The following is a 19,701-nucleotide window of genomic DNA, read 5'->3' on the forward strand; positions in this document are numbered from 1 at the left end:
GGCTTTCCCCCGTCTTTCCGTGCCTTGACCGGCATTAAAGGGGGACGGGGACTGAACCCAGGGACCACGCGACACACCTGGGAAGACTGATTACTGCCCATCCCAGCCCCTTGCGCCGCGTCCGCCGGGAGCGCGCTTCGCTCCGGTCCGGGCCCCACGCCGCCTCCCCCACCGCCCCGCCGAGTGAGGGCGCAGCCCGGCTGTCAGCGCCGAGCTGGGAAGCTGGGCCCCGGGGCCTCGGCCAGGATCGGCCACCAAATCCCCGGGTGCCCAGGCAGGCCTTCCCGGGACTCCCGGGCCTCAGTTTCCTCACCCGCAAGCTGTGGTTGGGAGCAAGGGAAAGTGGACAAAGCTCTCTGCTGCCCGTGAGCACCGCGGGCTGCCGAGGGGCTGGGGTCGGGGGAGCAATTTCAGAAACACAGGACCCACGAGGGGCCCCTGCCTGGCGGCCAGACGCAATGTGCCCCACTCTGAAAGTTGTCTGAGCGGGAGAGCCTGGACCCTCTCCGTGTGCGCTCCCCCCACACAGTGTTGGCTGCTCAGCCCACCCGTCCCCAACCTCCCCAGACCCCCCAGGCCCACCTGTCCCGCGTCCACATCACCGTGCTCAGCTCACTAGATCCCAGCATACAGCAGGCGCGCAATAAACACGGAAAATGCATGTCTGGATGCCACAACACCATGGCGTATCTTTGCCTGCCGCTTCCCTTCAGGTTGAGTTCCCGGAAGGAGTCCTGTCCCTTCTCCAGGCCTCCCCCCCTCCCCCCCACAGCGCCCAGCGGGCCTGGCCTCCCCCTGGCCAGCACGCAGGGTGGGAGGAGCCGACGGTTCCGGAGTCAGCCCCAACCAAGTTCAGGCCCAAACCAAGTTCAAGGGCTCCTTCATCCACCCCAGGGCTGGATCCTCACTCAGGCATTAGCCCTGGGCTAAGTTCTTGGGGTTGGGAGCAGGCAGCAAAGGAGGTGAACCCTGTCTTCAGAGACTAATGGTTGAGAAATGAAACCCCTACTCCGGGAGTTTCATTCCCGGGAGTCCACAGTCAGCAGAATGGCAATAATAATAATAATAATAATAATAGGCCCCCGCCCTCAGCCCTGGCAGGTCACAGCACTGCCCTTTGCTGCACAGGCCGTGGCCGGTCCCTTCTGCGGAAGAGGAGAGCAAACAGGGAGCTGGGGCCTGGGCCCCGTCCTCAGAGGCCTTTCCCACCCAGAGGCTGGGCACAGCCTTCATGTCTCCAGTTGCCTCAATCATTCACAGTGAATGACCTGCCAGGGAGTTTGTCTAAAATTAATAAGAATGTATTAAAATTTAATTTAAAAAATCTAGCATCAATTATTTATATTGAGTATTTCAGCTCTTCTAAAGGGCCTGTCTGGGAATTTCCCCCCCGAAAAGGGCCTCTAGGAGAGGCTGTGAGTTGCCCTGGTGGCAGGGGGCTGGGGGCGGGCAGGGTAGGAGATAAGAAAGGGACGGAGGTCCCACCTTAGTACCCTGGCAGCCCCTCCCTTCACTCTGCTATTTCAGAAGCTTGACTCTGGTGCTGACTTCTCAAATTCTGCCCAAACCCAGGGCCTGTGGGTAATCACTGCCCTCACTCTTAAAAGCCGCCTCCTCCAGGCAGCCCTCCAGGAGACCCAGTGGAGTTGTTGGGTTAAAGCCCCCACACCAATGTCCACTCCTTAGGGCAGGGCCTGGCTTTCCCCATGTGTCCAGGGCTGGCTCAGCACCTCACCCAGGGGGTTGGGGAGCGTACATAAAGCTCTGGATGTGTGAGTGCTGATGAGCAGTGTGGTTGCGTGTGTGTGTGTGTGTGTGTGTGTGTGCGGCGGGGGGGGGGGGGGGGCGCAGCCTTCTGGGGAGGTGCTGTGCCTTTGGCAATGGTCTTGGTGTTGGGGCCGAAGCCCCACATTCAAGTCTTAACTCTGCCCTTCATAACCAAAAGACCTGGGGATGTTCCCGAGATGCCCTTTGTATGGATGAGGAAACCAAGGCCAGACCATGGAATGCCTGGCTCAGGGTCCCCTGAGGCTAGCTGAGGGCTGCCTGTGGGCCGAGCAGAGAAGACTGGGACTTTGCCTGGGTCTCAAGCCACTACAGGAGGAGGGCAGGAGAGGGTGGGGACCACGAGTACAAGGGGCCTGTGGGATGTCCAGAGTCTTCAGGGTGAGATGATGGGGCAGGAAACACCTTAGGCCCCCCGTGCCCCCTCCAGGACCCCAGAAAGTGGGATCCAATGCTCTCCTGGCTCAGGTGGGTGCACTCAGGGGGACAGTCCATCCGGCTTTGGGTGCTGTGCCTCCAGTCCACCCCATAGTCATAGCCCGGGGCCTATTCCTGCAGCACACCTGTGACCTCATCACGGTCTGCCCTAAACCCACCCCTTGCCCCCTCTGGGTGATCCAGCCCCTCTGGGTGGTCCGAACCAGCGATCACCTTGGTTTCCCAACATCATGCGAGTCCTGCTATCTCCTCCCTCGTTGTCTTTGCCCATGCTGGTCCCCTCCTCCCAAGGCCTGCCCCTCCCACACCCTGAGATCTACTGTCTGCATCCACAGTCACATCACTTCTCTCCTGCAACCTGCTTCCTTCCTCATTCCCTGCATGACTCGGAGCTTCAGGAGGGCCGCCTGGGTCAGAAACAGGCCCATCCATGCTTCGTCCCCCGTGCTGCTCCCAGCCCTGCCTTTGAGGCAGTTACGGAACTCAGTCCCATTTAATCCTCACCGAGGCTTTTTGAGGGGGGTCTTATGATCCCCATTTTACAGATGCAAAAACAGAGCCTCCACAAGGCAAACCCCTGCAGCTTTCATGCAGCAGTGTGATTTGGGGCCAGGGCTCTCGTCCCTCCTCCCAAGGGTACCTGGGTACTGTGGCTGATGCACACAGTAGGCACTCCCCAGAGGCGACACAGGGTGGCAACTCCGTGCCATCAGTCAGGCCTCAGGGAGGGGTTGGTGAATCCGGACTCAGCCCCTCGGCACACACTGCCCACCTTGCTGGTCCCAAGCTCACCCAGCTCAATCCTGCCCCAGGGCCTTTGCATGGTCGGGCCTTCCTTCTCTGACCACTCATCTGAAGTAGCCCCACCCCCACCAAATGACTTCTCATCACATCCTGTCTCTGGTCATTTGCCTGTCCCCACCCTGATCCCACCCCAGCACTATAGAGGACCCCTAACAGCAGGGTCCCGCTATTTAGGCCACTCTGTCTATCCCCAGGATCTGGCCCAGTGGCCTCCAATGGTAGGCAGGGGGTGATGGCTGAGTGAACGCAGTTGCTCTTAATCCCCAGCCAGAGGCATCTGGCTGGGGAGCAGTCCTACGTTCACAGCCCTGTCACACACACCGTTCCCAACTCAGCCCCTGCTCCCCTCTGACCGGGTGCTCCCCAAACTCACGAGGCACCCCACCTTGTGGTACCAAGAGCCCTGCCCGGGGAACCCCTCTGTGGATGTGGGGTCTACTGAACCATCTCTTATGCAGCTGTGTGACCTCAGGTAAGGCTCTTAGCCTCTCTGAGCTCAATCCCTCACCTAGGAGGATGGCACATTTTCAAAGGGCATTGTGAGGGACAAGGTGGGCATGTCTGTAAGGGGTTATCTCAGGAACAGGGCTTTCAAGGACTGAGGTTGCTCCGAGAGCCAGCCTTCTCGTTTCATCACCTGGATGGACACCTCCTAAGATGCTCACACAACTCCCTGCCTTCCCCGGTCATTCAGCAAACATTTACTGTGCGCCCGCTTCCAGGGGATTTCGCAGGGAACAAGCCACAGGAAGTTCTCTGCTTTCCTGGTGCCGACATTCTGCAGGGGGAGACAGATTACATGAGACACCAGTGTAGCGTCCCTCTGCCCCAGGCGTCTGCTGGAGGAATCTGCTGAGAAGGAGGGGCGGGTGGGGGCCGCTTGCCGCTATCAACAGGTTAGTCAGGACGAAATGTGAGCAAAGCCTGGGGAGCTGGTGGGAGGGGCAGGCCCTGGGGGTGGGGTGCCTCAGGCATTTGGGGAGTACCCGGTCACCAGTGGGGAGCAGGGGCTGAGTTGGGGGGCCTCAAGGGACCTTGGCTTCTATCTTGAGTGGATCGGAAGTCCTGCAAGGCCGAACAGAGGCATATGCACACAGTAGGGATATGCACTCACGCTGCTGAGTGGAGGACACACCGAGGGGCCAGCGCGGGGCCTTCCTGCTGGAGGTGCCTGCAGATCCGGGGTGGGGGTGGGAGATACCCTGACAGACGAAGGTGGGTGCAGAAGAGTCATCCACGTGATAATGAATGCTTGGACCCGGCAGCTGGGAGGGGGTGAGAAGGGGGGGGGGCTCAGGTCCAGAGGTGTCTATTACATGTCCGGCAGGGACATCGACAAGGTGGGTGCATGGGTCTGCATTCAGAGGAGGGTCCAGAGATGAATCTGGGAGTGGTCAGCAGAGGGACAGCACGTGAAGCCACCACGCTGGAGGAGCCCGCCACGGGAGTGAGCGCGGATGCGGAGGACCAGGGGCTCTGGAGGTCAAGGTTCAGGGAGGGGGCAGAGCAGCCACGGAGACCAGGGAGCTGGCAGGAGGAGAGCAGGCGCTTCCAGGGGGAGGGGGGACTCTCAGTGTCACAGACGGTCATGGGTGAGAGGCAGGCCTCGGTCCCAGAGCACCAGCCACAGGGCTAGCGTGGGCTGGACTCACAGTGGGACTCACCACCACCTGAGCTGCAAGGCCATGGTTAGCTGCGGGGCTCCCTGCAGGTGACCAGCGGGAGGGGGCGGGCACTGGCCCAATGTCACCCAGCCAGGTGGGGACCTGAACCCAGGCCCTGGCCTGAGGGGGTGCCCCTGGGCCACTCCCTGCCCGGGGCTCTCCGTGGCCTCTGCAGGTTCCAGCTGTGTGTGGCTGCAGGCGGGCTAGTTCGGCGGCTGCAAACTGGCCTCCGGAGCTGAATCTGGCCCGCCAGCATGTTGTATTTGGCCTGAAAGAGGGTTTTAACTTTTTTTGAAAAACATTGGAGCCAACATTTAAAAATTGGGAGAGTTTACACTTTAAAATCCATATTTTTGGCTTCTACTGAAATTTTGGAAGATTTGGCAACTTCTGCCCACATTCCCATGTGGAAGCAGTTGGGGAGCGAGGAGCAGCTACTTCCCCAGCGATGGGAGAGGCACCATCCAACACCTCAGCTTGTCCTGCAGATGGGAGACCGAGGCCGGAGGACGGCGTGACTTGTCAAGGTCATTCAGGTGAAAGCCCCTCAGGCAGAATCCAGCCGTCGCTCCGGGGTCTGCCAGGCTTGGCATTGGGGTCTTGTCACAAATCCCACCCTGGCTGCGTCAGAGTCGCCAGCCTGCCTCTCCTTCCATGACCCTGGCCCAGTCCTTCCCACTCTCTTCCTCTGACCCTTTTGTTCACAGGAAATAGCTCGCTTGAGCCATTCACACTATAGTATGAATGAGCCTTGGCTCCAGGTCTGTGCACAGGGAGAGCTGGAGGTCCCGGAGACCTTCTACAGTGGCTTCTCATTTGCTGGACAACGAAGGGGGTGGGGGGGTGGGGGGGTGGGGGACCAGGGTCACCCATGGCCACTCAGCCACACGGGCAGAGACAGGACGGAAATCCAGGGCCTCCTCTGGTTCATAGCTTTCGGGTTGATGACTGGAAGCCAGGAGTCTGCCCTGCTTCCCCAAGGCTTCACCTGCACCCTGGGAACTATTCTGGGGACACAGGCCTGTCCAGGGCCGGAGGCACACGGGAGAGGGCCCATCACTGTCTTCACTGACAGCATCGTCCCCAGTGACTGAATCCCTACTGTGTACCAGGCACCTTCAACCTTCACCAATGACCTCTAACCTCCACCCCCACCTATGAGACGCGGAGGGAGAGGTGCTTGCCCTGGTTCACTGAGCCAGGGCCCAGCCCAGCCAGGGCCCTGTGGGCTCAGCTCTCTGAGCCTCAGTCCCTGGTCTGTAAAATGGGCCTGGTCTCTCTCTCTCTCTCTCTCTCTCTCTCTCTCTCTCTCTCTCTCTCTCTCTCATTCTGAGTATTTGAAATGAAGCTGGAGCTGAGGGAGTTCACAGTAGGTGCCTACCATGTGATGTGGCCCAGGGGAGGGGGTGGGTTTGGGGCTGTTACTCCTTGGGAAGAACACTCCCAGCCCCCCAGCACAGAGCACCCCAGGCCCAGCTGTCCCCATCCCTAGAGTTCACAGAACACAGAGCAGCCGAGAGGGAGGGGTCCCAAATCGCCAGGCCCTTATGTCTGGCCCCTCTACTTCCTTTTCACTACCTGGGAAACAGAGGCCCAGAGGGGGTGGGTGACTTGTCTAAGATCACACAGCGCCCAGCAGACCCTTGAGCTGAGAACTCCGGGGGTGCTCTGAGGCTTGGGAGTCAGAACACTAGTAAACTGTCAGCAAGTATCAGCTGTCACCCTCACCCAGGCTTTTGTTTTTAAAACAACCTGCCCACCGGGAAGCCTTCTGGGAGGGGCCTGGTCCAGATCGCCACCAACCTGGCCCTGTGGCCCCCACCTCAGTTCTGCGCTGGGAGAAGTTGGGAAGGGGGTACGGGGACAGGGGCAACGTCATGGACAGCCCACGAGGACCCACCCTGGCCCCAGGGGACACGGATGTTCGAGGGGATAGAAGGTCAGTGCCAAGGTTGGGGTACCGGCACGCAGGGTGTGGCCGTCCTGACGCTCACAGACCACCCTCCCCAGGACGACTGAGGTCTCGCTGAGTCTTCCTGCCCACCTGTCTGAGGCCCCGTGTGTGTGGCAGGGGGTGCCGAGGTGCTGAGAGACCCCGGTCCAAGCCCAGACTCCCCAGGGCTCAGTTTTCACCCCCGCGACATGGGGACATGGGCCGCCTCGCTGCCTGACAGAACGGTGACATCTGCCTCACGCGGAGGCGTCTGCGGCTCAGACCCTCCGAGGGCTAATGTGAAACCCTGCGGTAGCCCTCGGAGGGCTCTGCCAGTGCGCGCCGATGTTATTGCTATCGCTACTCGGGCACACTCAGTCCTGCCTGCCCCAAAGCCAGAATTTCACCTTCGAGATCCATTCTTTTGGCGCTCAGGGCTCTCCTGTGGCAGAGATGATCAGAGGGGTGTGGTGCAGGTTCTCTGAGGGGGTGAGCCCGGCCCGGGACTGGGGGAGGAATGGCAGGTGGAGGGGCAGGGAAGGGGCCTCAGCGGAGTCTGGCCGGCTGCTTGCGGAGGATGATCTGGGGCTAAGACTCACCCGGCTTGGAGGCTGCCAGGGGGAGGCAGCCAGGCCTCCCTGCTCGCCGCTGCCCACGTGAGTCCCGCTGGTCTCCACCGCCTGGCTGGACCCCAATCTGCCTGCAGCCTCGGCCGTCACCTCTGAGGACGGCTGGGGGCTCAGGGCCAGGGTCGTCTCCGGGGCCGCAGCTCCTGGGAGGGGCTCCTGGGCTGAGCCTGGGCCTCGCTCACCAGGGGAGGGCTCTGGGCTGCGGCCTCGGGGCCCCCAGAAGGCCTCCAAGGTCCCAGGGTCCAGCACCTGCACAGTGACCTCATCCAGGAACCTAGAAAAAGGCAGCCTGGCCTCCCGGCGGCGGCTCAGGCGGGCGAGGGGGCCGCTGGCAGGCTCGCAGCCAGGGCTTGGGGGCTTGGGGGTACACGGCAGGCTAGGCGATGCCCGTGTCTCCTCCTGGCCAGGCCATGCTGCCCAGCTGGGGCCAGACATCTGGTCCTCACGGTTCCCAGCTGGGCTGGGTCTGTGGCTTCGAGGGTCCTCTCTGCACGCTCCCTTCCCGGGGGCTTGGGTCCTGGGCTCCACGAGGGAGCCATGGCCATCCGGTCTGCGGCTGCCAGGGTCAGGGCCCTGGGCCTGGGAGCTGGTCCCCGACAGCATCTTCCTTAGTCAAGCCTCTGCCAATGCCTCCCTGACCCCCTTCTCTCCTCCCACAGGGCCCTCTGGCCATCCCAGCCCTCACGGGGCAGAGTGGTTGGCCAGTGCCCGCCGGCCCATCGATCCACAGAGCACGTGGCAGGAGAGCCTCCCGCCCCCTGAATTGATTCTCACTAAACGGGAGCGGGGCTCGGGGCTTAGAAAGTGCTAGAGAGGACAAGGTCGCGTCCTGGGCTCTGCGTCTGCCTGGGGAGGCAGCCTGCACTCATTGAGCACCTGCTGTGTGCGGGGAGCGGCCTGCGTTGGGCCTCACACACTCCAGTGTCCCCGGGTCTCCCCTGCCAGGTGCGGTGCTGGGCGCAGGGACAGGGTGAAGGCAGGGCCTGGAGGAGGGAGGCTGTGGAGGAGGCTGCTGGTTCCCCTCCTTCCTTAGTAAAGAGGCCTCATTTTCTTCTGGGAAGGCAAGTCACCTACCTAAAAAACTGCATTTCCCAGGCTCCTTTGCAGCCAAAGGGTAGCCAATAAGATGTCAACAGAATTTGTGGGGCATGACTTCTGGGAGAACTCTGTAAAAGGCATCAGACAGCTTGCCTGCAGCCTTTCTGCGCCCACTCCCCAACCTCCTGCTTCTTATCCGGAACGGGGAAGTGATGGTTGGAGCTGTTACAGCCATGCGGCACCATGAGGCAAACTTGCTCAGAAGCCATATGTAAAAATCGGAGGGGCAGAGAGACAAGAGGAACCTGGTTCCTCATGACCACTGAGTGTCACACCAGGGCTATACCCCAGCCCCTGCCTCCGACCTTCGTTAACCTGAGAGGAGGACCCCATCTTGCTTAGGCTACGGTTCTATCCCGTCTCTGTTACTGGCTGCTGTGAGCAGTTCCTCGGGGGTAAACTGGGGATAGGTGAGGACCAGCAGCTGCTAACACTGAGGGTAGAGCTAAACCGGGGGTAGGTGAGGACCAGCAGCTGATAACGCTGAGGGTAGAGCTTAACTGGGGGTAGGTGAGGACCAGCAGCTGATAACGCTGAGGGGAGAGCTGAACCGGGGGTAGGTGAGGACCAGCAGCTGATAACGCTGAGGGTAAAGCCTTCGGTACATGGGGCCCAGGGAACAGTTAGATGGGAGCTGGGTGAGGGAGGTAACCCAGAGAGGTGCCAGAGCCAGGCCTGAGCACTTCTTCCTTTGTGTGAAGGGAGACGGGCCTGACTCCTGGCATCCCGGGAAGCCTGGGGTCCAGGCAGGACTCCTTCCTGGGACCCAGCTGCACGAGCCAAAGGAAGGCTTGCTGTGGGGGTGGGGGGCAGCCCCAGACCTCGGTTGGCTGGCTGGTGGCCTCCACCATCCCTGCTTGGAGCATGGCCGAGGCTTTGCTTGGCACTGCCTGCTCATGGCTGTGCCCCTGCCCCTGCCCACCTGGCTGTGCCTAGACACCTTATGTCAGGTGCTAGGGACCCCCTCTTTGCTGGGCTTAGCTGCGTACCTCTCTGGATGACCCACAGCACCCTGGCTGAATGTCTGAAAAACTGCACGGATTCAGTTGCCAGAGACAGGACTGGGAGCTGCCTGGACGCCCCCCTCTCCGTCTCCCCTGACCCCACCCCTAACTACCAGGCCCTGGGGATTCAGCTCCTCTTAGAGGTCATCACCTCCCTACATCCCCACTGTCAACCTTGCAGGTTCCAGGTGCCCCCAGGTCTCACCTGCAATCACCCCTCCCGGGGCCCCTGACCCTTCGCTGTTCAGTCAGTTCATCTCTCAGGCCTACCAGTGTGAACTTCTGAAATCTTAGACCAGACCAGATGACCAGCAATGCCACCCTTTCATATGCTCTGCAAGGCTCTGACGGCCCGGTGCCTTCTGTCTCTGCCACTGTGCCCTCCTCCCCGCCACGCCCATCGCATTCCTGAACCCGAATGGTGCTGAGCTCCAGCTGCCGCAGGGCCTTGCCACCTGCTGCTCCCTCTGCCAGGAGCACTCTGACTCCCTGTCTCCTTCCTCTCCTTCTCGTCATCTAATACCCAGGGCCCCAGATCAATAGCCTGACCCCTCCCGTCCCCCAGATTAGATCAGAGACCCCGGCAACAGCCTCTTATAACCCCTGTTCTCATACCCCAGCCCCCAACTGGAGTTAATATGCGTGTGACCCTTTGTTTATTATCTGTGTCCACTCAGCTCTCTGCACAGGGCCTGGCAGATAGTAGGTGCTCAGTAAGCTGATCTTGAATGACTATGTAAGCGAATGGGTCACAAGTCCAGGCTGCCGGCTCACAAGCTTTCCCCAGCTGGGTGTGGCCCTCATGGGAGGGATCCCAGAATGCCACAGTGTCCCTCCTACCCCTGCGCTCCCCTGATGGCCACCCCTTTACACCTGGACAGCCCCCTCCGAGAAGGAGCCATCCAGCCCCTGCTCCATCACCATGGGAACAGGACTTGGAGACAAGCAGATCCAAGGTCAAATACCACTCCAGCACCCCAGCAGGATCCTGGGCAAGTCACCTCCTCTCCTCATTGTCATATAGGGACAGAGCAATCCCCAGCCCACAAGGCCGTAGTGGAAAATGGTGCGAGAGAGCACGTGCTGGGCGCCTTCAGCAAGGCACCTGGCACCCAGTAGGACCTCAGGTCAGGGCTCCTTAGCACAAGGCTCTGATTTGTCTGTTCCCTAGCATGTGTGGTCACAGGAGTGTTCTGGGGGCCTCGGCCAGCTGGTCCTCTGAGCCTCTCCCAGAGTTGCCGACTGCATCAGACAAGTTCCCGACTGCATCAGACAAGTTCCCGTTGTCATAACAACCCACTGGCTCTCAGCCGCCTGGGCCAGAGGCCCTGGAGGATGCTGTCGGCTGCTGCGCTCGCAGTCTGGGCCTGCTCACCTCTTGCAGCCTGGGCTGCCTCTCGTGGCCCAGCAGCCCTGCCTCTTGACTCATCTGCTTCAGCCCCTTCCTGAGCCCTACTGTGTGCCATGATCCGTGCTGGGCGTGCACCCGCATCGTCGCCCGAATCCTCACCCAGCCCTGGGAGGTGGGGCAGCTGTGGCCTCTGCTTTGTGCTAAAATGAAACAGTCTCAGGGAGGTGACGTGACTTTCCCGAGGTCACATGGTTCAGGTGCAGCAAACCTGGGATGGGGGCCCCACGGGTCATGCACTCACACCTGTTTCCTCCTACACTCCCTCAGCCCCTCCGTCACCGCCTGTTCTGCCTGCCCCCCACCCCTTTCCCGCTTGGGGGGATGAGCCCTGAGCGAGGAGGGACACTGCTGCCATTGCCTCCTGGGGCTGGCCCGGGGAGACATGGCAGAGATGGCATGCTGGGCATCTGCGAAGACCTCTAAGCCCCACCTCCTTCATTCTCCTAAACTTAATCCCTAGCTCGGAATCGCTCCTGCTTCACAGCGGGGGACGTGGGCTCTATGGTTGCTGCCAACAGCCACGGCTCGCCTGAGGCAGCAAACACCACAGCGGTGCTGGGCGGCCCCCACATGGAGCCTGGCACCCAGTAGGACCTCAGGCCAGGGCTCCTTAGCACAGGGCTCAGAATTGGCCATTCCCTAGCATGTGTGGTCACAGGAGTGTGCTGGGGGCCTCGGCCAGAACACTCACTCATCCCTGTGCGGAAATGTCCGTTACTACCCCCTTTTACAGACAAGTACACTGAGGCCTGGAAATCCCCACACTTGTGCTTTGAACCACGCTGCCACCTCACTTCTGGAGAGTTCCATGCTGGCCTGAGGACCCTCAAGGGGGTCACAGGCCTCAGCTGTCTCAAGTCCCCACATCCATGCATATGCACGTGCGGTCCAGATGTTCTAGGAAGTCCCCCCAGACAGGGACTTCCCTGCAGGATTCCCTGCTGATCGCCTGTCTTTACAAGACACTGCACCTCGGAGTTATCATCCCTCAGCGTGTCTTCCAGCCCTGCCTCCCTGCTGCACGATCGGGTACCGGCATCTAGGGAATAAAGATGTCCCGCTCATCCAACCAGCCATCCATCCCTGTAACCATCCATCCGTTGGCATGTACCTATTCATGCTTCAGTATATCCTTCCATGCCTGAACCTGCATCCATTGACATGCATTCACCCAACTACTCATCCTGTCATTCCTGTATCCATCCATCCATCCATCCATCCATCCATCCATCCATCCATCCACCAGTCATCAATGTATTCATCCATGTATCCATCCTGTTACTTATATTTCATATCCATGCCTCCGCCTGTCCGTCCACAGATGCATCCACCCATCCACGTGTCCATCCGTGCCCTGGTCACCTCCCATCCTGTGTCCGTGCATTTAGGAACAAACGAGACCTTTCCCGAATGGCTCAGTTGTACAGGAGGACAGGGCAGCCCCAGAACCCTGGGCTGTTTTGTTTTTTTCTTTAAATATATATATTTTTATTGATTTCAGAGAGGAAGAGAGAGGGAGAGAGAGAGAAACATCAATGATGAGAGAGAATCATTGATCAGCTGCTTCCTGCACGCCCCACATTGGGGATTGAGCCCGCAACCCAGGCATGTGCCCTGACGGGGAATTGAATCGTGACCTCCTGGTTCAAAGGTCAAGGCTCAACCATTGAGCCACGCCGGCCAGGCTGACCCTGGGCTGTTTTTGATTCTGTAAAAGTGGTAGCCCATTTGAGATGCTCTGAGTTTGCCAACTGTGGGAGTAACCGAGCTCTGACTAGTGTCAGGTCAGGCTGACACAGTGGGGGTGTCCTTCAAAGCCCAGCACACCAGGGGCTGACCGGAGGCACCTACTTTGTTGTGGTGGGAGAGGGGGTGCCCTTGCCACTCTCCACACACATTGTTCTTGACGAGATGGGGAGACGGGGCCATCAGAGATGTGTCCTGGGCAGATGACTGCACAGGTAGCCAGAGGAGAAACTGTCATTGAGACTGACTAAACTCACTGTCTCCCGTGGACTAGAGGATTGGATGTCCCCTAGAATTTAGAGTAGGGGTCAGAACTCAAAGGCCTCCGAGGCCAGGCAGATCAGTGTGTGAAGCAGATTGGTTAGGTCTGCATGAGACTGTGGAGGGATTGCCCCTCTAAAGGGCTCATGGCAGCCCTACCTGGTCTGGCTCAGTGGATAGAGCATCGGCCTGCAGACTGAAGGGTCCCAGTTTGATTCCGGTCAAGGGCACATGCCTGGGTGGAGGGCTTGATCCCCAGTAGGGGGCGTGCAGGAGGCAGCCGATCAGTGATTCTGATCTGATGAACCTTGCCCTTCCAGAGCTCACAGTCTGTCGGGAAAATCAGAGGTTTTCGGGATGCACCCTTCTCTCTCCCTTCCTCTCTGAATTAATTTAAAAAACTATTTTTTTTAAAAAAAAATAAAGGAGTTATGGCCACTCAACCTCAACCTCACAATGGTTGCCATGTGAGGATGTGAGTCCAGTGTTACCAGGTTTAATTTTTTTCTAAAATATTAAATACTATCCATTCACTCTTCCTGTATCCATCCATCCACCCATCCATTCCTATACCCATCATCTTACTGATATCATTCAAGTCCCCATTCATCCACCCTAGCCCCACGCATTGACTACATCCATTTAGTGTTCATCCATTTCTCATGTCTCTATCCATCCATCCCTTTGTCCATCCGTCTGTTGACATCTACCCATCCATTTTAGATCTCCTATCCATTCATCTACCCATCTTGCCATATGCATCAGAAATCCATCCTCCCATCTGTCAACCCACCCATGCATCCATCGTTGGAATCTTGTTCTGCTTATCCAGCCCTCCATCCTTATCCATTCCTCCATCCATCCTCTCACCCATCTCCATTTATCTTGCCACTTACGTCCTCCCATCCATCTACTCCTCTAGCTTTCTATCCATCCATCCATCCATCCACTCATCTGTCCTGCTTCATGCCCCCATCATCGTCCATCCATCCGCCACTATCCCCCTCAGTCCACCCCACACTGCTCCTCCACATGTGCACCCCATAATCCCTGCACATACCACCCATAGCATGACTGGAACTTTCCATGTCCTTCTTCCCCAGGCCGGGCCCAGCTCCATCCCTGACTTGGTTCAGGGCTTGCTAATGGAGCAAATGACTGCTGTCCCTTGTCCTGGCTCCGAGCTGGGCTCTCGCTGATCCCCACCCCAGGGAACCCTCAGGGGCTGCTGCACTGGCCTCCAGACTCATGACCTGCTGGGGTTGTGGCCACTGCTGGGTCCCCTTCCTGGCTGGAGGGCAGGAAAAACCAGGAACACCTACCACACTGGTCAAGGTCAGTGTCTCCCGACAGACTGTGAGCTCTGGAAGGGCAAGGTCTTCCTCAGATTCACCTAAGTGGGCCCAGTGAATGGCGCTGAGTGGGGTGCATGGGGAGAATATGCTGGTGAATGCAGAATTCATTCATTCATTCATTCACTCACTCACTCACTCACTCACTCATCTCAGCTCTGGTCAGCTTCTGCCACCACGGCCTGCCATCTGTGCCTGTTCTCAGGCCATGGAAGTCCATCCTTCTTTTTTTTTCTCATTTTTTTGTTAAGGTATTATATGTGTACATATCTTACCATTGCCCCCCTCCCCACTCCCATACATGCCCTCACCCCCCCAGTGTTTTGCGTCCATGGGTTATGCTTATATGCATGCATACAGGTCCTTCGGTTGATCTCTTATCTCCCTCACCTCTCCCTAACCTTCCGGCTGTAATTTGACAGTCTGTTTGATGCTTTATGAAAGTCAATCCTTGGACTATGAGAGGTGTTGAACCCCAGACACTGAGCCCACAGAGGGGTGGGGCCCTGCTCAAGGTCACACAGGGAATCAGTGGCAGAGGAAGAACTGGAATCCAAGATTGCAGACTCCCATCCACGCCCCTCCACCAGGCTAGAGACCAGTTCTGGGGCAGGAGGAGCCGGGGGCAATTCTAGACCAACACAAGAAGCCTCGGGGTTACTCCTGGTTTTGTCCTGGGGATCTTCACCTGACTTGAGGGGAGAAGCCACCTTTCCCTGCCCCTTGGCCTTGCCCTTGACCTCCACACTCCAGCAGGACTGAGCCTCTTCTGGTCCCTGCACTCTTCCCCTCACCCCCAGGCCTCTCCCTCCCATCCACCCATCATCCATTCATCCATTCATCCCTCCATTCCTTCATTCATTCTTCACGTCATTAAGGGCCTATAGGAATAGAGGAACTACTTCCAAGTGGTGCCATGGAGATGATGTGTGAAAATGGTTATACTAGACCTGGCACACAGTAGGTGCTCAATAAATAGCAGCTATTGTGGGCCAGACCCTGGCCCAAGAGTCTCTGAGAGTAGATGGACTCCTATTCCAGACTGCTCTGGCTCACTTCCCCGCCCTGACCTGGAAATGTCCCGCTCCCCGCACCAGCCCATGGGGAGCCCATCCCACGTGGCCGAGGCTCCAGGCAACCCCCAGCTTTTCCACTCAGCCTCAGATACCAACAGCTCCGGGTTCTGATGATAAGAGGAACACAGAGTACGGGGATTTACGCAGAATAGCTCAGGGAGGGTCCTCCTCACAGCCCGGCGGACCCTCACCCCTCGCCGGCGTGCTGAGCAGCCGGGAAGAAGCGCATCTGCCACCCTGCTCACTTTCCTGTGCCACCCTGATTACAGTGAGAGTCGGGGAAATTAAAGGTTTTCGGATGCTGCCAGGGCCCGCGCTGCCGCCTCCCCGCCCTGCGCATCGCAGATGCCAGGCAGAGCCGCCTCCATCAGCCACTTGCCCCAGCCGGCAGTGCCACACGCCGCAGCTTATGGGGGGCGTTCCCCACAGTCCTCGCTGGCCCTGGCAGTGGGAAGGGCCTCTGCTGCGGCTGGTGATAGGGAGACTGGGACCCAGGGAAGGGAGAGGAGCTGTCCATGGTCCCCAGGGATCTAGGCACAGGGCCAAGAAGGAGCCAGGCCAGTGGAGACCCTGCCTGCCCGGCGGCCCAAGGCCTCGACCCCTGGCCTGCAGGTGGGCCAACCTTGGCCATCCAGGGCCCCCCAATGCAGGTGCTCCTCATTGTCACTCCACTCACCCTGGGTGCACACTCTGCCCCTATCCTGCGGGCTCAGGAGACTCGGGGATGTCACCCACACTGCTCCCGAGGGGGTGGGGCCCAGACAAGGAAGGAAATACCACTCAAACTGAGGCAGAAAGTCCCATCCAAAGTGCTGGGAGGGTGAGCTGGGGTTCAGGGAGGGTGAGAACCCGCGCTGAGCGGCCCTGGGCCTCCCTGAGCCTCAGTTTCCCCGCTTGTAGCCGAGGAGATTGATAGTGCCTGCCTGGCAGGTAGTGAATGAGAAGGAGGGTGTCTGGGGCTGGCGCTCCCACTCGCTGCAAAGGCAAAATGAACCCTCGGTCCAGCCCCCTGCGGGCTCCTCAACCTTTCTGGGGAGGGGGGGCCTCACAGCGCGGGCCTGGCCCTGCTCCTTCCAGGCCAGGGCAGGTAGAGGCCTACCTGTGCCCTGGCTACCTGAACCAGACAGCGGCGGGCCCGAGTCTCAGGCCTCATCCCGGTCCCGGGTCCCACCCTCCCTCCCGCCGCAGAGACGCGCGTGGTGGGGGCCGAGGACCCCGCCGATGGGACCCAGGCGCGGAGACGGGCCCCTGCGGGGCAGGACGGCGCGCGGAGGCCCAGTCCGGGCCCCGCCCCTAGATCCCGGCCTCCCCGCGCGCGGGCCGCTCCTCCCGGCCAGCGGAGCGCGCCCGGCGGGGGCCCAGGCGCACCGACACGGGAGGGGGCGCCGCGGGGAGGGGCGGGGAGGCGCGGGGAGGCTGGCCGGGCGCCCTGGGCCCTGCGCCTCGGTCGCCGAGCAGAGCCCGCCCCGCGGCGTGGGTAGCCCCGCCCCGCCACCGCGCCGGCGCCGTGCCGCGCCCTCCCGGCTCGCAGGTACTCACCGCCCGGCGCAGGCGGCCCGGCCGCCGGCCGCCCGTCCACATGGCCCCGGGGCCGCGGCCGCGCCGCTCACGGCCGGCGCCCTCCCGTCCGCGGCCGAGCGCGCCCGGAGCCGGCGCGGCCGGGGCTCCCCTGCCCCGCCCGGCTTCCCGCAGGGAGCGCCCGCCCCCCGCCCCCAGCCCGGCTCCCCGCCAGCCCCGGCCCCGCGCAGCCGCGGCTGATTCAGCGGCTCCCCCCGCAGCAGCGTCCCACCGGGGCACCCTTGGGAGGTGCGGGGCCTGACCCATGCAAGGGGTGCCAAGTGGGCGCTGGAGCCGTGGAATGGCGGCGGGGCAGGGAATGAATGAGCCGTGTGAGCATGAATGGCAAAGCGCATGAATGAATGAGTGCAGGCCTGAGGAATGAATGAATGAATGAATGAATGAGGAATGAATGCACTAGGGACTTTGAGTGAAGGAGTGAATAGGTTAAAGCTGGAGGTCCTCAGTCCTGACCTGTCCAACCAATCCACCCATCCATCCATCCGCCAACCTGTCCATCCATCCGCCAAGCTGTCCATCCGTCCATCCGTCCATCCACCCATCCATTCCCTCAACATTTAATGGATACCTCCCTGCTCCAAGACCCGAGGATACGGCAGCGAAAGAAGCCAAGTTCCTGCCCTCCCGGACTCACATATTACAGAGGTAGAAACCTTGGCCCGAAGAGCTTGACCGGGCCCAACTACCCATCTCCAGCCTTTTGCTCTGCCCCTCCCCCAGACGGTGGCTCCCTCCATCACCACAGGTGCCTGACCTGGCTTCCTTCTCTCCCCGACCTAGTGTACCTGGACCAGGTGGTCAATTGACAGAGAAGCTCAGAAAGGAGAGGTGACGTCGGGAGGGTCACCCCCTTCCTGACCCCAGCAGGGCCGCCCGAAGAAGGGTGCAGGGTGAACCATGTCCTTCCTCCCAGAGGCAGTGGGCAGAGTGGAGCCTCCTCAAGAACCAGCCTCAGTTCCTAGGGCATCCGAGCTTGTGGGGGCAGCCGGGCCAGTGCGCCAGCCCGGGCAGCACACGCGCAGCCAGGTAGGAGCCCAGCAGAAGGGACAAGGGACCAGCAAGGGTCTGTGCGCTGGAGAGAGGTCCCAGGCACAGACACTTGACTCCTGTCCTCCCTCCGGCCCCAGTGGCTCATAGTCCACGCATGTTCACATGGCTTCCAAGCACGTGGCAGGTGAAAGCATGCTGCCGATGCATGCTTTATATATTTATTGTGGTAAAACAACGTTGACCATTTTAGCCACTTAACTGTACAGTTCAGTGATAATAAATACATTCGTTGCTGTGCAGCCGTCACCGCCACCCAGCTTACATCTCGCATGTTGAATCTTTGCAGTTTCTACTCATTCTCATTTAATGAGGGGGGTAGGCTGCTACGTTCGGGCACAGGACAGCGCTGGGGAAAGGCGTTGATAGCGAGGGAGGTGAGAAAACCAATAAAAAGGAGACAGGAAAAGAGTTAGCAGCGACTGGAGCTTTCTGGTCTCAGGCAAAGTCCTCTCTCTTCCTCCCCTCAGGCCCCACATTGAGTAACACATGGAAAAGGGGTGCAGGGGGGTTTCCAAGTTCCCTGGGGGCCAGGGTGAACATCAGAGGCCACCCTCTGCCTCCAGATGCGTGGGGCCACCTACATTTAGGATGCATGGAGGTGGCAGCTCAGGTGGGGGGCGGCGGGGGGGTGGGTGCTGTCCACATCCCTCCTGCAGGGCCCCTTCAGGCTCGGCGTGGGACTGGTCTCCGCTTGGGGCCTTGGTTTCCCCAGACTCTGCCCTCTGATCCTGCCCTCGGGGGTTCTGACGCCATTCAGGCCACATGGAGGATGGGGGGCAGCCCCTAAGGGGCAGTGAGAGTCCCAGAGGGCCTGTCAACCTCCCACCTGCCAGGCCTCACCTCCCTGCCCTCCCCGGACCCCAAGGGGACAGGAGTAGTGGTGGGATGTGGACAGCGTGTACACGTGAGGCTCTGCCCACACTTTCTCCCCAGACACTGGTCCTGCTCAGATGGTGCCCGAATGTTCGCCATCCCCCCCTGGCTCTGCTGCTGCCAACGCTGCAGATGGCCGGGGAGGCGGAGGAGGGTAGCGTGGTGGCGGCGGCCCATGCCTCAGCTCCGGCAGCTTGCACACTTGAGCTTGGCCTGCCTGGGAAGGCCCCAGGAGAGCACCACCTCCTCGCCACCCTGCAGGCCCGCGCCTCCCCTGCCCCCAGCTCGCTGGCGATGGGAAGAAGGGAAGACAGCCTGCACTGGCTGCGGGGGGAGGCGGCACTAGCCTCTTTGGCAGGTGGGGAAACTGAGGCTCGGAGAGGCACCGTGCCTTGTCTGTGGCCACTTTGCAAATAGGGCTAAGCTGGGATTGTAAGACCTGGGTCAACCTGGTCAGGCAGTCCCCCCCCATTCAAGGCTCACCTCCACAGGACTCACCCCCAGGGGTCTCTGAGAAGACGGTCCAGGTGGTGCACCCTGAAGATCCTGGCAAGATGGGCTGCTCCGGAAGGGCCTCTGCAGATAGTCCAGCCGGAGCCTGGAACACCAGTGGTATCCGGACAGGCTTCCTGGAGGAGGTGAGGTTTCAGCTGAGGGTGGGAAGAAAGAATACAAGTGGCAGGGCTTGGAGACCATGCCCTGGGCGTGTGCAGGCCTTGTCCCCAGGCCTCCTACCCTCATTTGGGCCTCTGTTGACCATCCTGGCCACAATCCCCACCCCCTATCCCTCAACCGCATTCCCCAGGTTAATATCTTCATGGCTCTGAGTCTTCTCCGACGTTATCGGATGTATTTGTTTATAGGTGTGCATTGATCTCCCTAGCTGGAGTGTGCAGTCCTAGGTCAGCAGGGGACGGGGACAAGAATGAACAAATGAATGGATGAGTAAGTGGGGGGAGGGGGGGTTGGAGGAGTGTGGGGTGATGCCCAGCTTCTGGT

The sequence above is a fragment of the Eptesicus fuscus genome, chromosome 5, assembly GCF_027574615.1.
Source record: "Eptesicus fuscus isolate TK198812 chromosome 5, DD_ASM_mEF_20220401, whole genome shotgun sequence".
NCBI classification, from domain to species: Eukaryota; Metazoa; Chordata; class Mammalia; order Chiroptera; family Vespertilionidae; genus Eptesicus; species Eptesicus fuscus.